The following is a 21,602-nucleotide window of genomic DNA, read 5'->3' as shown; positions in this document are numbered from 1 at the left end:
AGGGTGCAAAAGGTGGACGGTTTTAGTGGCGCAAACGATAGAAGCCGTATGCGCTTTCAACCAATCCATTCCCAGAATGAGGTCAATATTGGAAGACTTCAGAATAATGGGAGAGGCATGGAACTCTAATCCTTCAATCTCAATGACGACATTGTGGATAACCATGGTGGTTCGACATTGGCCCACGGGGGTGTTTACCAGTAATGGAATGTGCATCTCTTAGTATTTAATGCCATGCATGAATGCAAAATCTTATGATATGAAAGAATGCGATGATCCTGTATCAAATAAAACAGCAGCTGGTACTGAATTAACAAGGAGAGTACCCATCACAGTAGTAGGCTGGTCTTGAGCTTCATTCAGATCAATGTTGTTAGCCAACCCATGACCATAAGGTCGGGCATTGTTGTTGCGGGGTTGATTGCTACCATGAGCATTAGAAGGTAGAGCCAGCTGATTCTGATTCTGAGGACAGTTCATGGAGCGGTGACCTGGAAGGCCACACTTGAAGCACAGACCATCATTGGGATTGGGAGCAGGCGCTCGAGGTGGTACAACTCGAAGAGGCTGCCTCTGCGAGGGTGGAGGCAGACGCGGTGCGGCATAAGACTGTCTTGGTGCAGGTGCAGTTGGATGATACATGCTGTGGGGAATCCATATCTGACCCTTCTGCGCTGACGGGCCCAAAGATGAGCCAGCGTCACGGCTGCGCCTAAGAGATCCTTGGTGTTCCTGAAGACCCGTTTCGACATGAATGGCCTTGTTCATCAAGGTGGCAAAATCAGCAAAGTCATGCACCATGAGCGCTAGCTTGATATCAGGTTGAAGTCCATCACGAAACTTCTCTTGCTTACGAGCATCAGTAGCAATGTCTTCTTCAGCGTAACAGGACAAGTCCAGAAATTCCCGTTGATAAGCATCTACAGACTTGTTGCCTTGGGTGAGGTTGCGGAAATCTTGCTTCTTCCTGTCCACGATTCCCTGAGGAATGAAGCGGGCACGGAAGGCAGCTTGGAAATCCGGCCAAGTGATGACTGACGGTGTCCTGGACTAGGGGGTACTCAACGCGTCGTTTCCCGATTAGTTGGATTGGGCCGAGGACCCCCATGGTCGTATACTCATGGGCCAGTCCGGACAGTTGCCGCATACAAGGAAGATTCCACAAGACTTGGAGATCAAGACAAAGACTCCTCCCCCACCGGCGTATTCGGCCAGGACTCTTATTATCCTAGGCCTCTGGTGCATTATATAAACCGAGGCCAGGCTAGTCGATAGATATAAAATATACAACAATCATACCATAGGCTAGCTTCTAGGGTTTAGCCTCCTTGATCTTGTGGTAGATCTACTCTTGTAACACACATCATCAATATTAATCAAGCAGGACGTAGGGTTTTACCTCCATCAATAGGGCCCGATCCTGGGTAAAACATCATATCCCTTGTCTCCTATTACCATCCGCCTAGACGCACAGTTAGGGACCCCCTACCCGAGATCCGCCAGTTTTGACACCGACATTGGTGCTTTCATTGAGAGTTCCGCTGTGTGTTCGGCAAAAGGTCGATGGCTCGCCTGCAGATCAACTTCAACTTCGGCATCTTCATCACCAGCTCGACTGGTCATCTTGGTTCGACCAAGGACTGCGCCCTACCTCCAATCGTCATGTTCGGATGAGGTCCTTCATCAATATCAACTCCGATCTCTGTCAAGATCATGGAGGAATCATCCAGGGAGCCCGGGGGCTCAACGTCAACATTGCCCTCGGGCGACCGTGCTGTTTTTCTGGACAGCAAACTTGCATCCGCCGTCACCGCCTCCTCGAGCGTCGCTTTGACGATTGCTTCAGAGGAATTGTGCGGAATTGAGTCTACAACAACCCTGGAAAATTTCGTCGAGTTCCGATGGAGGAATCTCTGGCAATCTCCGATATACCGGAGTTGCATTGAATCTGGACGAGAATCCGGACGAGTTTAGGGCGTGATGTCCAGCTTCTAGCTCGGACTTCCTTTTGAAGATCCAACCGTTGATCGGCTGCGGAATTCCTATATCTACCACCCCTGAAAATTTCAGCTCGATCCGACCGTCCAAACTCCGGGAACCTTCCGATTAGTGCATCACTTTTCGGATCTGTTTTCTGCGCGAAAACGAATCCGACCCGAGTTCGTCTTTTTTATGAACGGGATTTCGGATATCCTTTTTTGAAGGAAGTTTTGTATGGGGTATTGTGTTTTGTTCCCGAACACATCCCACTAACTCTAAGATCTTTTGAACATGATCTTCAACATCATGCTGGTGTCAAACCAGTCCGGCAATATTACTCCACGGCTGCCGACCTGCGCTAGACACATCGTCACTTTGTTGAGCCGAGCTCAACTTCTTCGGATCATCATCTCGGCAAGCCGAACAAGAGTACGGCATTGCGAAGGATAAATCATCACCAACCTCGCCGCCCCACGGATTACATGGAGCTGGCATACCGGCATCGCCGCACGGTCGCTTCATCAAGCCGGCATCGACCACGTCACGACCTGCATCGGCAGGGCCGCACTATTGCTTCTTCAAGCTGGTGTCCATCACGCCGACCTACTTCGACATCTCGGCTGGACCGGGGGCTTCGCCATCTCTTCATCAACCTACTCCGGACACTTCGGCGTCACTAGCCGACCAGGCATGGGTGCGCGGATCGAGTCCCAATTTTGGGAATCACCTTCCTTCGGATTGCTACAACAAATAAACCAGGTGCTATTAATCCTAGTATTTCTTTTTGCTTGTTTGGGTTAAATTTTTCCCAAGGAATTATTACTTTGGTTTATCCAGCATATGTACACAGGTCTATCATCTGGTGGCCGCATTATCGACGGTTGCATGATGGTTCGGTCAGCTTCCGTACATAGTCCAGCGAACGCTGCATCCGGAACTCGGACCGACCTGTGAATCCAGGCTTTGCCACGCCTTTATTGCATTATGCCAACGACCTGCATCGACATCGACTTGGGCGCCAGGCCATATTTCTTTTATTACTCACTTTGCATAAATTATTTATTATGCAACATTTTTTTTAATTCCTATTATTACTATTATCCCCGGTCTGCACTATTTTTTGTGCACAGGAAAATGATCCAGCCGGACTATATCCTTTGACGTCACCTCGGCTGGACGGGGGGCTTCGTCAACACTTCATTAACCCATGCCGGGGACTTTGGCATCACTCTGCCGTCCTGCACTGACCGTGCTTTGTCACCACTTCGGAGTGCCGAGCTCCTTGCTCCGCCACCTCGGGACCGGCTTGGGGGATGGAACCTTGTCCCGCATCAAGCTCGGACTGCGTCGTCAATACCGAACACATTAACCAGCTAAGTTGCCTTCATGCTCAAAGTTTTAAATTTTTGACTTGTGTTCGGCTCGACCAAGCTTTATACTTTTTTGGAAAAAAGTTGCTTGTAAAATTTTTTCCTTGTCCAAACTCTGTTCGCACACACTTGACGCGCTACCGACGCTCATTATACCTGGGGGCATCTTTAAAAGAAGCTTATTAATACGGGCTTTATGCCCAACACATGTGTCACACTTCCGCATGTACCTTTTATTCACCATTATATGCATCGATATGACTTAAGTTTTGGCCAAGCTGGGTTGCCTGGCTCCTGTGCTTACCCCTATGTTCCTGATTGTTCGGCTAGGTGGTAAAGGGAGCACCTCTGCGATTGTTACTGCCGGGTCAGCCGGATGTGTACCTCAGACTGGGTGAAGCCGAAAGCTAGCGTTCTTAAGGGAATACTCGGGCGGTGAACTAAAAGATGATTTCTTACCTATTTATTTACCTGCCCCCAGATGTTTTTCTGCTCTTTTCGCAGTCCGGACATGCACTCTAGGGCATGCCTCCCAGGGAAAGGAACCCCTAACGGAACTATTCTCCCTGAAAGATGTTTCTTACTAACCATGTAATATAACATAACTAGTTGGGCACTTCTCTGATAAAGCACTAATGACCCCTACGCCTGGTCTCCACGCATGCCCCGGTTTTTATAACCGCGAGGGTATTCGGACACACTCCGGACTATTGGGTCCAGAGGTTGAAGCGAAAAGGTCCGCTACGACGAACGATCTACAATCCGGCTAGAAGGCATTCTACATGTCACCTTACATTTTATAGTCAACTTTTAACCAAGTCGCTTGGGGGCTCTTAAATTTATAGGAGCCGTTTTATGATAAGTGTTTTTCTTCTTAGTCGTTGCAAAGTTTTTATTATTATTTATCACTCCTTTTTTCGACACAAGTGTGCGGTCACTAGCCGGGGAGCCTAATTTCTCTCTCAAAGCCGCTAGAGTTTAGTTTGCTAAATTGGCCTAGTAAGAAGTACTCCGCCTTCGGGATAGGAGGTTGAAGTCATAGGCTGACCCGCTTGAAGTTTTGAGATAGGATGTGTCATATTAAAGCACGACAGAAGCACCTTTTTTTTCTAAAGTCCAATTTTCGGATTGGCACTGAACACTTGATCTAGTTCGGACATTAGCCTTTTGAATAAGTTTTTTGGCTTTTCGAGCACATGGCACTTTTAAACTATTTGTGTGTTTTCAGCACAAGTCTCACAGTGCAACGCCGGACACCTTTAGAGATTCGGCAAAAACATTCTCGGATATTGCTATATATGCATCGGTTTCGAATTGTGTCTTCGGTCAATAGTTGGGTTGCCCGGCTCCTGCGCTTGCCTCCTATGTTCCGCTTTGTTCGACTAGGTGTGCAAAGGGAGAACCACTGCGATTGTGCTTCCAGCTTACATGGTTAAGCACCTCAGTGGAGAAAGCCGAAAACTGACTGTCACAATAAGCGTAAACTGGTCGGCGATCCGATGACGGCGTTAAACGACGGGCCATTCATAACAATGGCCGAAGTGTTTACGGCTTGACCTCGACTGTCGCCGAACACTACCGGTGGCTATTAACTGGCCTCCCAAACTAAATCCTCAATATTTTGCTCTTACATTGGAGCTGAGGTTTCATGATCATGCTTAGCATGACAATCCAAAGAAAGGAACCGATAGCGGGACTATTTTCTTTGGAAGTCATTTCTTATGTTAAACAGTAATATAACATGTCTCTCCGCGTACCTTTGTTTATAAAACCGTATGGCCAGATTGCCTTGTTTGTTGTAAATTTTTGCCCTCATAAAGGCTTTATAAAGTAGGACAAACACTCCTCGACTATTGGCCGAGGAGGTGGAAGCCGATGGTCGGTCAACAAAGTTTTGTACAATGCGGATCCGAGCATTAATGACGTAAAGTACTTGGATACATAGAGTCATTACACATAATTTGTGATTTTACTATGGATATCGATCCTTAATTCGGCCTCCCGTGCCCGCATTAAGGCTCGGGGGCTACTAGGCTTCGGGCTTATTATTTACAAATATTAAAGGGGCACATCGATCCCCTGATCTGGTGTTGCCACCCGACCAGTGTCTCGGGGGCTACTGCATTGCCTGTTCTATGCAGAAAATTTTAAGTGCAATATAGTTTCCGAGGAGATTTTGATCCTCAGGTTGGTCGGCCGCACCCAACCTGAGTCTCGAGGACTAAGCATGCTGCTTTTTGTGTCCCGAAGTATTCTGCCGAGCTAGGACTTGATCCTTAGACCGATTTTGCAAATCAACCTGAGTCTCAGCGGCTACGGGGATTAGCGGTCTTATGTCATCCCTCATGTGCATCTTGGGTTTTCGAACGATACACACCTTGAGGGCTACTGGCTATATATCTCGTCAGAGAATAAATTGCATCAACAAAAAATATTGACAAAAATCGGCCCACATTCGGGGTGGTGCACCACCTCAGAAGCAGTCCGGCATAAAGCTCGGGCGCTAGTGGCTGGCTCCATAGAGGGCATTTCCGGCATTAAGCTCGGCTAAACTCCTTCAAACTTCTTTGAACCAAGGTGATTTACGACACCTCAGATACAGTCCGGCGTTGGAGCTCGGATACATAGTCCGGCGTTGGAGCTCGGATACAGTCCGGCGTTGGAGCTCGGATACAGTCCGGCGTTGGAGCTCGGATACATAGTCCGGCGTTAGAGCTGGGATACAGTCCGGCGTTGGAGCTCGGATACAGTCCGGCGTTGGAGCTCGGATACAGTCCGGCGTTGGAGCTCGGATACATAGTCCGACGTTAGAGCTGGGAAGCAGTCCGGCATTGGTGCTCGGCTGCAAAAGATACCTCGAATGCAGTTCGGCATTGGAGCTCGGACGCAAGAGGACACTGCCTTCTGGGAATAACTTCAAACCCGAGGCATGGCATAAAAATAACAAGGCATTGATAAAGGCCGGAAACTTAAAGGGGCTCCTCGGATACCCGACGTGTAAACTCGTCGAATGCATTTTGGCGATCCTCAAGATCGAAGATGAGAAGATTTGTTGAACCAGTTTTCAAGACCGGCAACCGAAGATGAAGAACAGTTCGGAAGAATCGAGGAGCGTCCCCAACTTGAAGACCGGTTCAGGGGGCTACTGATGGTGTCCTGGACTAGGGGGTACTCAACGCGTCGTCTCTCGATCAGTTGGATTGGGCCGAGGACCCCCATGGCCGTATACTCATGGGCCAGTCCGGACAGTTGCCGCATACAAGGAAGATTCCACAAGACTTGGCGATCAAGACAAAGACTCCTCCCCCACCGGCGTATTCGGCTAGGACTCTTGTTATCCTAGGCCTCTGGTGCATTATATAAACCGAGGCCAGGCTAGTCGATAGATATACAATATACAACAATCATACCATAGGCTAGCTTCTAGGGTTTAGCCTCCTTGATCTCGTGGTAGATCTACTCTTGTAACACACATCATCAATATTAATCAAGCAGGACGTAGGGTTTTACCTCCATCAAGAGGGCCCGAACCTGGGTAAAACATCGTGTCCCTTGTCTCCTGTTACCATCCGCCTAGACGCACAGTTCGGGACCCCCTACCCGAGATCCGCCGGTTTTGACACCGATAATGACCGTTCCAGTAGGCAGGGTACGCCTGTGGCTGTCCCACCTTTGAGCAGTGGGACCCTTGAGGAAGAAGGATGCGAAGGTGACATAGCTGGCAGGGGTAACACTAGCAGACTCCATTTCGTATGTGATGACGCGGAGCCAGTCATCAGCATCAAGGGGCTGAGTTGAGCTTCGGTAGATGGTCGGGTTGAGGCGCATGAAGTCCTGCAAAGTAACTGGGGTTGGCTGCTGATTCATATTCGGACGAGGAGACTGAGCCATCATTCCTTCCATGAACTGGCGGTTCAAATCAAATTGTTGCATCATTTCGGCAAAGAATTCAGCCGGTGGTGGATTGTTGGCACCACGGTCACGACCAGTGGGTCTAACCATCCTGCCAACATGTAACAGGGTTAGTTTAGTATCGAGCATTTGCAAAGACAAAGGATCATTCATGATGAAACAAGCATAATGAAAGAGGTACGATGGATACCACTTAGTAGTCAACACGACAATGTGTGCACTATTCAAGATGCTATTCTAAGGAGTAACTATGGCTTATCCATCTTTGGGGTGAATGTGGTCACGAGATCCTAATGTTAGAGTTAGTAAATTCGTTTAGCCCGAGTAGAAGAGAGTTCAGCGTCCCAAAGTATAGACAAGGAGTAAAAGATCCTAATACCACCCAATGGCGACGTGGGCCAGTAAGACACACAACCAATGTTAGTAAAAGTTTTTCACTGACTAGACTCAACTTTGGCCAATGAGTTGGAAAGGGGGCTACCTACAGGTAGTTGGCTCTGATACCAACTTGTGACGCCCCCGGTTCAATCGTACACTAATCATACACGCAATTGTGTACGGTCAAGATCAGGGACTCACGGGAAGATATCACAACACAACTCTAGACACAAATTAAAATAATACAAGCTTTATATTACAAGCCATGGGCCTCGAGGACTCGAATACATAAGCTCGAATACAAATGAGCCATTGGAAGCAACTATATCTGAGTACATACATGAGTTAAACAAGTTTGCCATAAGAAGGCTAGCACAAAAGCAACATCGATCGAAAAGGCAAGGCCTCCTGCTTGGGAGCCTCCTAACTACTCCTGGTCGTCGGCGTCCTTCATGTGGTAGTAGGCACCCTCGGGGTAGTAGCAGTCGTCAAAGGTGGCATCTGACTCTTGGACTCCGACATCTGGTTGCATCAACCAGAAAGAAAAGAAAGGGGGAAAAGGGGGAGCAAAGCAACCGTGAGTACTCATCCAAAGTACTCGCAAGCAAGGATCTCCACTACATATGCAACACTATCAAAGGAAGGCTGTATATGTGGACTGGGCTGCAGAAATGCCAGAATAGAGAGAAAGCCTAGTCCTATCGAAGACTAGCATCTTTTGGAAACCACCATCTTGCAGCAAACAGGAGGGAGTAGAGTAGCATAAAGTAAAGTAGTAGTAGTGTTATCAACCTCAGCTAGAGATCCTTTCTTGACTCCCCGCGAGAAAGAAATCCCAGAGCCGTGCTATCCATTTCTCATCACAATCCAATTCTCACCACAAGTATCCAGTTCTAGTTGTATCGATCGGGATACAACTCCGAGCGCACGTTACCGTAGGACAGGCTATCGATAGATGTTTTCTTCCCTGCAGGGGTGCACCAACTTACCCACCACGCTCGATTAACTCCGGCCGGACACACTTTCCTGGGTCATGCCCGGCCTCGGCCAAACAATACGCTGCAACCCGACCTAGGCTTAATAGAGAGGTCAAGCATGTCGGACTAAACCTATGCCCCCAGGGGTCATGGGACATCGCCCCGGGAACTCCTACACGTTGCGAGGGCGGCCGGTGAGCAGACCTAGCTAACTCCTTCAAAAAGGCAGGTGCGTACGCAGTCCAACCCGGTGCGCGCCGCTTAGTCGCTGACGTCTATTAAGCTTCGGCTGATGTATATGACGCGGAACGCACATACTATGCCCACGTGATGGTTAGTGCTATCAGGCCAGTGGCCCCTCGGATGAAATATCCAAATCGTAGTGGATTACGAACACGCGGTAACAAGCAAAGACTCACGAAAGATGTGACCTTGTCTCCCCATCTCGAGGACTTGCGGCAAGGGCTAAAAATGCCCGACCACGCCTCATAATTATCTCGTGGGCACCTTCCAGATCAACCCAACTCCTCATCACTCGCAAATATGCCTGCGTGGGTACCCCTCAAGGCCGACCCGTCTTTAGTAACATGGTTCAGTGTAAAGTCATAGTAACCATAGTAACCGTGTGTCTAACACCAAGGGGAAAACCCGAGGAATCACCCTTGACATATTCCACTCGATATATTCATCAAGGTGAACGTAAGAGGATCCACCCTCGAGGTTCACACTTGAGGGGTTGCACGACAGAGTTGTATCAGAAGTGGTTAAGGAGGAAATCACCCTCGATGACCATAACCGAATAGCTACACTATAGCGTTAACATCAGAAGTGCTGATGAGGTCTCACCCTTGGCATTGGATAGTAACCCAGTAGTGTCGAGCAACTAAGGGGAAAGTGATGTGCGATGTCGTGGCCTGGTCTTCAATCCCGTTGATCGGGTCTTCGATGATGAAGCAGGGGCAACAAGGACAAGGTGGGGGTCACTGATGGATCACTAACCAACCTATACTAAGCAGTTCAGGATAAGCAGGTAGGTAACAATAAGCAGGTTACAAAGGCAGGCTATGCATCAGAATAGGAGCCAACAATAATAGTAGCAAAATCTAATGCAAGCATGAATGGAATGGGCGATATCAGGATGATCAAAGGGGGGGCTTGCCTGGTTGCTTTGGCAAGGAGGGGTCGTCGTCAACATAGTCGATATAAAGGCAGCATTGGTCTCAGGTTCTACCAGAGAGAAGAGGGGGAAGAAACAGTAAATATAAAGCAAACATAGCATCACAAAGCATAACGTGGCAATATGTTGTCCCAGGTGTGACCTATCGTATGCTACACAATATAGGTGAAGGGGGAAATCAACCGGGAAGGTATTCTCGGTTCCGGACCTGTGTCAGAAAGATGACCGGAGGGGGAATGTTCCATGTTCAGATAGTTAGAAGCATCTGACAGGTATGTGGTTAGCGTATTCGGGTTCGTCTCGTCGTTGTGAGCAAGTTTCATGTATAAAGTTTTTCCAACCGAGCTATGGTTTATTTTCTATGGATTTTGAAAGATTAAACCATTTTCTGGAATTATTTAAATTAACAGAAAAGGGAATTATGACATCAGCATGATGCAATGCTAATGTCAGCAGGTCAATAGGTTGGCTGACCAGTCAAACCAGATAGGTGGCGCCCACATGTCAGCCACTGTATTTAACAGAGTTTATATTAAACTAATCTAAGGTTAAATAGCTACTAGGCCCCACATGTCAGTCTCTAATTAGTAACTAATTAGGTTTTAATTATTAAAACATTTTAATTAATATAGGCGGTGGGGCCCGCGTGTTAGTGGCACTTGGCTGCCTGGTCAGCTGTTGACTGGGTCAACCAAGTCAACTGGGACCCGCGGGGCCCACTGGCAGTGGCTCTGGGGTGGCCCCAGGCTAGCCACGTCGGCGGCCACCGAGGGAGTGACTCCGGCGACCCGAAACACGGCGGTGCAACCATGAGGTTCGTCGGGAAAGGACTACATGGCACGGGGAAGAGCGCGGCTAGGCCCGTTCGAACGGCCACTGGACGCCGCGTCGTTTGGTGGTGGTGGCACGGCCGGGCTTGGCCGGATTCGGCGCTGGCGATGAGCGGAAGCGACGGCGCGTACGGGAGCTCGAGGAAAATGGGGCTACAGCGAGCTAGCGAGCAAATGGAGAGGCTGGGGAGGACCTACGCGGCGCGGTGAGTGTAACCGGCACTGTCCCGGGACCATTTGGTCGCCGGAAGCTTGTCGGCGATGAGCTCCCGCGGTGATGGGCTCGGGCACATACGAGACGGCAACTACGGGTAGTTGGTGCGAGGAGAAGAGAGTGGGGAGGAAGGAGAGCTCACCGCGGAGCACAAGGAGGCTCGGTGGCGGTTTAGGAGCTGCAGGGGCGGCACCAGAGACGAAGAAGATCGACGACAGCCGAAGATGGGGACGAAGGGGATCTGATGCTGCAGCGCCTCCGAGCTCCAGCTGAGGCCACCAGTCGAAGGAGTCGGCCCCGGCGGAGCTCACCGATAGGGTCAGCAGGCGCGGGGCCTCCGGTGGCCGTGACAACGACGGAGGACAGTGGCGAACGCGCTCGAGTGTTGATGGGGAATGAGGGGGAGAGGAAGAGGCAGAGTGGGCGAGGGAAGTGAGCGGGCGAGTGGGGTGGCAGGGCAAGTGGAAGGGGAGCTCGAGGCGTCGAGGGGATCCTTATCCCCCTCGTTGACGGCGAGGTGGTTCGGTGGTGAAGCGCGGGCGCGCGCCCTCGGTCGATTGAATAGGGGAGGGGAGAGAAACCGGGGAGGTAGGTGTGCGCCGGCCTACTGGGCCAGTTGGATCGGGCCAGGCACTGTGCACTTGGCCCAGTGCATAGTGGCCTATGCTCTTTCTCTTTTCTTTTACCTTTTTTTGTTTTTTAAGCATGAATTTCAAATAGCTTAGGCCATTTAAACACTTTGAAAAAAAATAGGTTCACCACAAATATTCATTATGGAATATTTGGCACAAGATGAACATTTTAGTTTTCATGTTTGAGCATTTTTAAATTTCACTCAGAATTTGAATTTGAGTTCAACTGGAATTTGAAAAAGATAAGAACAATGATGAACAAACACTTGTTTAGCAAAAGGATTATCTTAACCCTAGGGATTACTGTAGCATCACTACACCGGGGCGTTACACCACCTAACTGATTCCTTTGTGAGAAGGTTTAAATTTACATCCTCACGCAATTCTCACACTGTTTTATTTGATCTTTATGATAAATCATATACCATGGACTTGGAAGATTTTAATACTGCTTGTAAACTCCTGAAGTGGGGCAGTGTAGGTGAACCTCTTAAATCTGAATATAAAGACTTTCTTGCTAGTATCACTGTGGGGGAATCTAGAGAAACCACACAAGCTACCATAGGGAGCATTCATTTCCCTTCCATACATTATTTTGCTCTCTTTATAGGTAGATGCATTAACGGTAAAGATGAAGCTTGTCATATGTGCGTTCTAGATCTTAGTGTGTCCTCAAGAGTGCGGTATTAGGTGATAAACAATATAACTTGGGGGGCATTATTGCACGAAGGTTGCATCTCAACGGTATAAGTGGAGATTTGTTTGGTGGAATTTATGCAACTCATGTAGCTACTTATCTTGATGTACCCATAAATGAAAATGATATAGAGTTACCTCCTGTTTATCTAGATTATAGTGCTATGGTTCGCCATCAGTTTCTTGAGAGGAATGAACAGTCCATCCAATACCGACTAATCCTTGACAGACATCACATTGTCCATGTTGCCCTTCCTGCTCCTGCTTTCTTTGACTTTCAGGCAAAAAGGAGACATGTTATAACTAGGGAGGATGCGAACGAATATGAGAGGAGGACGGTGGCAGCTCGCCTCTGAGCTGCAGCTCTTGAGGCAGTAGCTGCTGCATCTCAGTACAACCCCAACTACGACTTTGCATATCCTCCAGGCCAGCAGTGGCCATATACCAACTTAGGCCAAAAGCCTAAGCTTGGGGGAGTATGTATTTCTCACCGACATTACATTCATGTTCACACACTCATTCTAGTTGCGGTGCTCATACTTTTTCATTGTACCATCCATGCTAGTTTATTTTCTTTTCTAGGCCTTCTTCTTGTGTGTTTGAAAAACCTTAAGAAAAACAAAAAAATTAGCTAGTTTACTTTCCATGCTTGTAGTAGTAGTAATTAAAAGAAAACCCCAAAAGGTTTCTTGTTCTTCTTTTGCTTGTTGGGAGCTTTCCCGTGTAAATAGTTTTATTTCTTTTCTTTGGAGGTCGAGTGGAGAAGACCATGATGAAAATGTTGAGTGGCTCTCATATGCATTGTTATTGATTTAACCAAGAGCCCGTATTACCTTGTCTTCTCCCTTGAATTGAATGCTTGCAGATTCCAGCTTAGTCCGATGCACGTGCACTATTATTATTATCCACACCGTTCGGTCGTGCAAGTGAAAGGCAATAATGATGATATATGATGGATTGATTGAGATGAGAGAAGCTGGTATGAACTCGACCTATCTTGTTTTTGTAAATATGATTAGTTCATCATTCCTAATTCGGCCTAATATGAATGAAACATGTTCGCAATGACAATTAGAGATTATAGTTGCTCATGCCATGCTTAATTAGCTAGGAGTTTATAATGGTTTACCTTGCGTGCCAACATGCTATTAAAATGGTTGTGATGTGGTATGATAGGGTGGTATCCTCCTTTGAATGATTCGAGTGGCTTGACTTGGCACATGTTCACCGATGTAGTTCAAACAAAATCAACATAACCTCCATGATATATATGTTCATGGTGATTTATATCCTACTCATGCTTGCACTCAGTGTTGATTAATTTCAATGCATGTTCATGACTGTTGTCGCTCTCTAGTTGGTCGCTTCCCATTCTTTTTCTAGCCTTCACATGTACTAAGCGGGAATACTGCCTGTGCATCCACTTCCATAAACCCCAAAGTTATTCCATATGAGTCCACCATACCTTCCTATATGTGGTATTTACCTGTCGTTTCAAGTAAATTTGTATGTGCCAAACTCCAAACGTTCAAATGAAATTCTGTTTTGTATGCTCGGACAGCTCATGTATCAACTAGGGCTGTCTATATCTTTCATGCTAGGTGGGTTATTCTCATGAGGAGTGGACTCTGCTCCTCACTCACGAGAAAATGGCCGGCAACCGAGATGCCCAGTCCCATGCTTAAATAAAAAATAATTGCAAACAAAACTCCCCCAGGATTGTTGTTAGTTGCAGGCACCCGTTGTTTCGGGCAAGCCATGGATTGATGCTTGTTGGTGCTGGGGGAGTATAAACTTTCCCATTCTGTTTGGGAACCACCTATAATGTGTGTAGCATGGAAGATATCAAGATCTCTTGGTTGTTATGTTGACAATGAAAGTATGCCACCCAAAATATTATTTATCTCTGTTTCAAAACTCGAGCTCTAGCACCTCTACAAATCTCTGCTTCCCTCTGCGAAGGGCCTATCTATTTACTTTTATGTTGAGTCATCATCCTCTCATTAAAAAGCACCAGTTGGAGAGCACCGCTGTCATTTGAATCCATTACTATTAATTTATATTGAGTATGACTATGACTGGATCTCTTTTACCATGAATTACAATGTCTTGTAAGTCCTTGATCTTCAGGGGTGCTCTGCATTTATGTTTTGCGGTCTCAGAAAGGGCTAGCGAGATACCATCTTGTTATGTCATATTATGATTGTTTTCAGAAAGTGTTGTCATCCTAGATTTATTATTATTACTCGCTAGTTGATTATGCCATTGATATGAGTAAACACGAGACCTAAATGTTATCGTGAATGTGGTTAGTTCATAATCTTTGATGAAAACTTAAATGATGGCTTTACATATTTGCAACAACAAGAGCAAAAAGAGTTTGTAAAAGTTTTTCTTTATCACTTTTCGTTTGTCAACTGAATTGCTTGAGGACAAGCAAAGGTTTAAGCTTGGGGGAGTTGATACGTCTCCATCGTATCTACTTTTCCAAACACTTTTGCCCTTGTTTTGGACTCTAACTTGCATGATTTGAATGGAACTAACCTGGACTAACGCTGTTTTCAGTAGAATTTCCATGGTGTTATTTTTGTGCAGAAATAAAAGTTTTCGAAATGACCTGAAAGTTCACGGAGAATATTTTTGGAATTAATAAAAAATAATGGTGAAAGAATCAAGACCAGGGGGCCCACACCCTGTCCACGAGGGTGGGGGCACGCCCCCTGCCTCGTGGCCCCCTGATGCTCCACCGACCTCAACTCCAACTCCATATATTCACATTCGGGGAGAAAAAACCAAAGAGAAGGATTCAACGCGTTTTACAATACGGAGCCGCCGCCAAGCCCTAATCTCTCTCGGGACGGCTGATCTGGAGTCCGTTCGGTGCTCCGGAGAGGGGAATCCGTCGCCGTCGTCATCATCAACCATCCTCCATCACCAATTTCATGATGCTCACCGCCGTGCGTGAGTAATTCCATCATAGGCTTGCTGGACGGTGATGGGTTGGATGAGATTTACCATGTAATCGAGTTAGTTTTGTTAGGGTTTGATCCCTAGTATCCATTATGTTCTAAGATTGATGTTGCTATACTTTGCTATGCTTAATGCTTGTCACTAGGGCCCGAGTGCCATGATTTCAGATCAGAACCTATTATGTGTTCATGAATATATGTGAGTTTTTGATCCTATCTTGCAAGTCAATAGTCACCTACTATGTGTTATGACCCCGAAGTGACAATAATCGGGACCACTCCCGGTGATGACCATAGTTTGAGGAGTTCATCTATTCATTAAGTGTCAATGCTTTGGTCCGATACTCTATTAAAAGGAGGCCTTAATATCCCTTAGTTTCCAATAGGACCCCGCTGCCACGGGAGGGTAGGACAAAAGATGTCATGCAAGTTCTTTTCCATAAGCACGTATGACTATATTCGGAATACATGCCTACATTACATTGATGAACTAGAGCTAGTTCTGTGTCACCCTATGTTATAACTATTGCATGAGGAATTGCATCCGACATAATTATCCATCACTGATCCAATGCCTACGAACTTTTCACAATTATTCTTTCCTTAGTTACTTTACCATTGTCGCTGTTACAATTACTACAAAACTACTATTGTTACTTTTGCCACTATTACCATTACTTCCATATTACTTTGCTACTAAATACTTTGCTGCAGATATTAAGTTTTCCAGGTGTGGTTGAATTGACAACTCAACTTCTAATACTTGAGAATATTCTTTGCCTCCCCTTGTGTCAAATCAATAAATTTGGGTTGAATACTCTACCCTCAAAAACTGTTGCGATCCCCTATACTTGTGGGTTATCAACGTGCTCGACTTCGTTCTTCTCCCTCTTCCTGTTGGCAGATACTTCTTTGCTTGAACCGCACACTTGGCTCTTGCTCTTCATCCAACCCTTGTAGTTATTCAAACAAAGGTAGGCATCCATTGTAGCGTACTAGATGTAGTCTCTATCTAGTACATTCCACTACCATGTAAGATGAAACTCGGCGGAGGATTGTCAGTTTACCATACGAAGGATCAACCAAGGCTCCTGCCAGGGTCAGCATTGATGGCTGACGGGAGGGCACTAGCCCATTCTTCTGGAGTTTGAAAGGCTGTCCTGCAACGAGGCCTATCCGACTCACGACTCCGCTATTGTTCATAAAGTCTACAGTAACGAATTTGACTTTGCACCCGCGAGGATGTTCTTAAAATCCTCGCAGTCAATGTCGGCATGGCATATGTCACTACTAGGGAAAAGCCTAGCTGCAGCGCGGGTTTTAGGCCTATCAGTAGCGTGGGATGATGCGCTACTGATAAGGCGTTACAACTAACATATAGCAGTAGCGCCTGCTGTCTCATGCTACTACTATACATGGATAGCTGTTGCGCGTAGAGAAGAGCGATGCTGATATTATCTGCAGTGCTTTTTACAGGGAAGCTCTACTGGTAAGGCGGTGCCACTGCTAAATTTTTTCCCCTCGCTACTACTAGTTTTATTAGTTTTTTTCCTACATATTTGTTTTGTATTTGAATAAGCTTTATACAATAATCTTTAGCATATCATACACATACAAATGTAATCATAGCATATACATACAACCAGTCTGATCAAATCATGTCATCATCATAATCATCATCCAACACAAAGTGGTCTCTCGTCATCATCTCGAAAATAGCGATACAAGTCTTGATTATTTGCAAATACATCGTCATCCATCTAAACAATGATATACGCGAGAAGAGCTATCACTTTAAGTGGGAGCGGAACTATGCAGTACATGAGTTCGTATCCCTCTCTCACATTAGCGTGAACCTAAACTAACTACTGCCTGTCGCTCGGAAACCGGAAACCAGTACACCTGGGCCTGACACTCCGGCCACTCATCCTATATATACAACTGGCGTAGCACTTCTTCGCCATCGATGATCTATGCACCTGCATCGTCACATGAGTCGATGATATGCAACATATATAGTTGAGCAACAGAAAGAGACAAACTTGGCAAAAACAGAAACAACATATCATAAGCATAAATCACAAAGTTCATCATACCCAAAATTCCCTAACTAGAGTGATCTTCGCTAGTCGAGGAGGAGGACTATTTAATTACATCACAAATAAAGTTTCGCCGTGCATAACTCAAAGTTTTGTCATACAGAAAGTATGGACAAAACGGACACATTGTCATATATCGACAATCACTCCACCATGTCGTGCCATCCATCCATGTCAGGGAGATAGTCCCCGAGCTTAGTGAAAGGCTTCATGTCGAGACGCTGAGAAGCTACCCATGTTCGGACGTCTTCCGCGACATTTGTCCTTCTCCGTAGAACATCCCTGTTTTTCCGACGACCTCCTTCATGATGATTTGGGCAAGTTCGCGCTAGATGTTAACTCAGCTCGAAGTCGATGATCCTCGATATTTCCTATGTCCTTTGCCCATTGCAGAATATGGGCATCGCCGGATCTAGGTGACATGCTAAGGTTCTAGTGATCCCGTCTGTACTCCAGCATGTGGTGTAGGACATAGAATCCATCATTAAGAGAATCGCTTGGTTGCTAGATGCAGCAGAAGTCGGTCTTATGGCTGAAGGCGAGCCTGCCGCCCCTTCTCTTCTTGTCCTTGACCTCTCCACCCCATGCTTGGTAGTAAAACATAGCACTATCGAGAACATCCTTGATGTGGGTGTAATCCTTTTTTTGAATTTTCTTCAACGAGTCCAAGTAAAGAGCGTGGGATTATAGGGGGTAGAGGATGATGAGGACGGCCCGCCCGCCGCTGCGCAAAATAAGTACACCTCAAATTAATTAGCCTCCACCGTGCAAATGAATGATTGAAATAGAAGGAAGGATAGCAGCACGGATGACTTACACGGGATGATAAGGCACGAGAATCGCCTCCTTGTCCTTATTGGCGAGCATGAAACTGATGATGTATTCCCTCGCGTATTCACAGTGCTTTGCGCAGACTCCCAAGAAGCCCTCATGCATGTAGTACGGGTCAGCAACACAGATATGAGGTATCTGCTCAACCCTAATGATGTAGTTCATGTGCAAGGCATAAAGGCTTCTTCACGTGAAACATGTCGAATATGTAATCGAAACGAAGGAAGAACTTATTCGCGGGGAAGCAGTTGATGTATGACATTTGCCGCGGAATGTTAACCACGTAGAGTGGGTATCCTGGATCTTTCGAGGTGATGAGGCCTTTCTCTATCCGCAGCACATCGTCATGAAGTCTCCTTAGATCGCCGAATCTGGCCCGTAGCGCTCTTGCAGGTAGGATTGGTTGACCGGGGATATGCCATTTATCCGCATCGGGGATATCTATACGGTCCTGAAGCCGAGGCTGCTGAGGCGGCTGGATCATAGAGTCAGCTTTTTTGCCTTTCCTCGCTCTCTTCCTAGACTTCTTTACTACCAGAAGGTCGTCCATAATACATTCAGCCTCCGGAGACGGCAATTCAGGCACCGACTCATGACGCTCAAACCCTGAGTAGGCGCCAGTATAGACATACTGTTCAGTGCCATCGTCATCCTCATCCTCATCCATGGGACGTCATCAGCGACTAATGGAGCCTCCTCCTTACCCCGTCCGCTATCACCCGACAGACACCGGATGCTAATTGGGTAGGTGGGGTGTTGATGTTCATACCTTGCTGAGGCTGCGTGCTCGTGGGTGTGCTCCCAGCCGCCTCCAGACGAAGCAAACTCTTTGGCCACAACAGGACCCACCCATTGCAACAATCACAAAGCCGCCGTGGGGTCTCGTCGTCATCCCCCACTAGTATCAGAGGAGGAAAATTCTCGTGGCCCGGTTTGACACTGGCCACAGAAACCTTGAAGACGTTCGGGGGGATCGGCCGGCTCTGGAACAATGGTTCCATCGGTGCACGGGCGAAAACGGGAGATTATACATTTATTGAAGGGGGCTGGTGTGACAGATACCGTGAGGGCGTCGAGCTCAGCCAAAGACAAAGCACCGCGAGCAAGTCTGGTGCCGGAGCCAGTGCGGGAGCAGGTGCGGGAGACAATGCGGGAATCGGTGCGGGAGCAGGTGCTGGTGCAATGCTAGTCGAGTTGCTCCCCAAGAAGTCAGTAAGGGGAAAGTCCGCTACATTTTTTCTGGATTTTTCTTGGTCCAAGTGAAAACGGCCGGAACCAAGGAAGTAGATATATCTACAACCACCTGTTTTGCGGCAGCTACCACTATTGCGACTGTCTGAGATGATTTCTTCTCAACCGCAATCTCAACCTTCTTGTCGATGATTTCTTCAGTTAACCTCTGTATTTCCTTTCTCTCCTCCGTGGTCTCACGGTAGTACTTCTTCCACGTGGCGCCATCTTCGACACCGTGCACGCGTCCATACGACGGTCGAGTATCCACCGGGAGTCCTTTCTATATGTTCAACGCCTGGTTGAATGGAGTGTCCCACTTGGGCCTCGCCAATGCCTCAGACGGCGAGTCGCTTTCGGCCGCAATCATGTGCTACTCTCTCTGCAAAAGGCACAAGGATCGTTTACAAATATGACTAACGTGTGCAGTCAAATTGATCAGAAACAAAAATTACCAGCAGTCTCATGAACTCCGTCGTGACCGGGTTTGTCTAGTAAACCTTCTTCACTGGGTCCCAACGGTGCTAGGCCCTGAGGACGTCATGCTCCTGCGGGACGGTGAACTCCGCCAAGGGGTCTGGGATGCCCAGACTTGCGGCTTCCGCATCCTCCTTGGCCCATTTGGACCTCTTTCCGCCGTAACCACAGCTTCCGAGGTGGTGGCTCCCAATGTTCCTCTCTTGAAGCCCGTTCATGTACTTAGATTTTTTTGGCAGCTTCGGCCCCGCAAGCCTCCTTGAATATTTGAAACTGCTCTACCGTGATTGTTAGATTATCCTTTACAATCTCGAAGCAGGGTTCCTTGTCGATGATCCTTGTTTTCACCCTTGTTTTCCAGGCGGCCAACACGTCGCTAAACTCGGTCATGGCGTGTTTGTTTATCTTCTTCATTGCCGGGTCCTTGTCTGGATCTTCATAATCCTTTTCATTCCGGCCCGGGAACAAGAATATCTGGTGAAACTTCTTTAGGAGGGAGGGCCTCATATTATCTATCTTCTGTAGTTTCTCATCGTAGATGGTGGCAGTTGTCTGTACGATGCAGCCAATTTGATTGTCGTAGCACTTGCGCGCTTCCTCGGGCGCCTTTGGCTCAAAATTGCCGTCGTCCACCTCCGTGACCACCAGTCTAGTAGTCTTGAGTTTGTTAGGAAGTCATTGCCTGTTTTCTTTCGGTTCTACACCAGCTCCGCTCCCCGAGGCAGCGTCGGTCTCAGTCTCAGCGCCGGTCTCGATGCCGGTGTGAGTCTCAGCGCCCGTCTCAGTGTTAGAACCGGTCTGCGTGTCGGTCACAGTCCTCGATGCCACTGGTGGGCCTAGCAACAACATCGGTTGTTCGTCGGCAAGGCTCAAAAATTTGTCTGCCGCCCGGTAGACGTCGTCGCAATCACCAGAACCCTATCCTTCATCGTTGCTAGCCATGTTTCCTATGATTAAATCTAGTCAATTAATTCTAGACCTAATAAAGTGAATATTGACATAAAAAGGCCTATTGTTTTGCAGGAATGTTGACTCCTTCCTGGTGCGGCAAATCCCGGGCACTTGATATGTCCTAGTTTGTAGCACAAGTCATGCCGAAATTCATGGAAAATTTCGGCATGACCTTTGCTAAAAAGTGGACAAATCGAGAACCTGAAATTTCCCGGAACAGAAATGAATCAACATTCCGGCAAAACATTGGCCACTCAGCTTCATTCCCTGGAAACAGTGTTCAAATATCCCTCTTCGACACTGCAACACATGTCCAAATATACACGAGCAACCACATGTCCAAATTTCACAAGCTAATTCAAAAACAAATTGTAGAAGAAAATTCATTTAACTACTAATAGAACCAAATACACTTAACTTTAGTGCTCTATAATGATGAAAGGAAAAAAATCCAGATAACTACTAATTTCATTCATTTAGGTTATTCATTTAACTTCACCTAATTAACCTACTGTACCACTACTACTAGCAGCACTACTAACCTAATTAACCTAGCAATACTCCACTGCCCTAACTGAGAAACATCTAATTAACATCTACTAGTACCACTACTGCCCTAACCTAATTAACATCTACTAGTATCACTATATACTATACAAGCAGCATCTACCCTAATTAAACCCTACTGCCCTAACTAACTTTTGTTGTAAACCAAATTTTTTGCTCTAAACTAATTTTTGCTCTAACATCTACTACTTAACATCCTTTGCTATAAACAAACATCTGCTCGAATAATTTTTGATCCAAAATGCAGAGAGAGAGGAGTGGGGGGGAGGGGGGACTTATAGAGAGGGGAGAGACGGTGACGGGGAGGTGCTC

This window comes from Triticum dicoccoides, chromosome 3B (genome assembly GCF_002162155.2).
Source record: "Triticum dicoccoides isolate Atlit2015 ecotype Zavitan chromosome 3B, WEW_v2.0, whole genome shotgun sequence".
In the NCBI taxonomy this organism is placed as follows: domain Eukaryota; kingdom Viridiplantae; phylum Streptophyta; class Magnoliopsida; order Poales; family Poaceae; genus Triticum; species Triticum dicoccoides.
Note: the sequence above shows the minus strand (reverse complement) of the source record.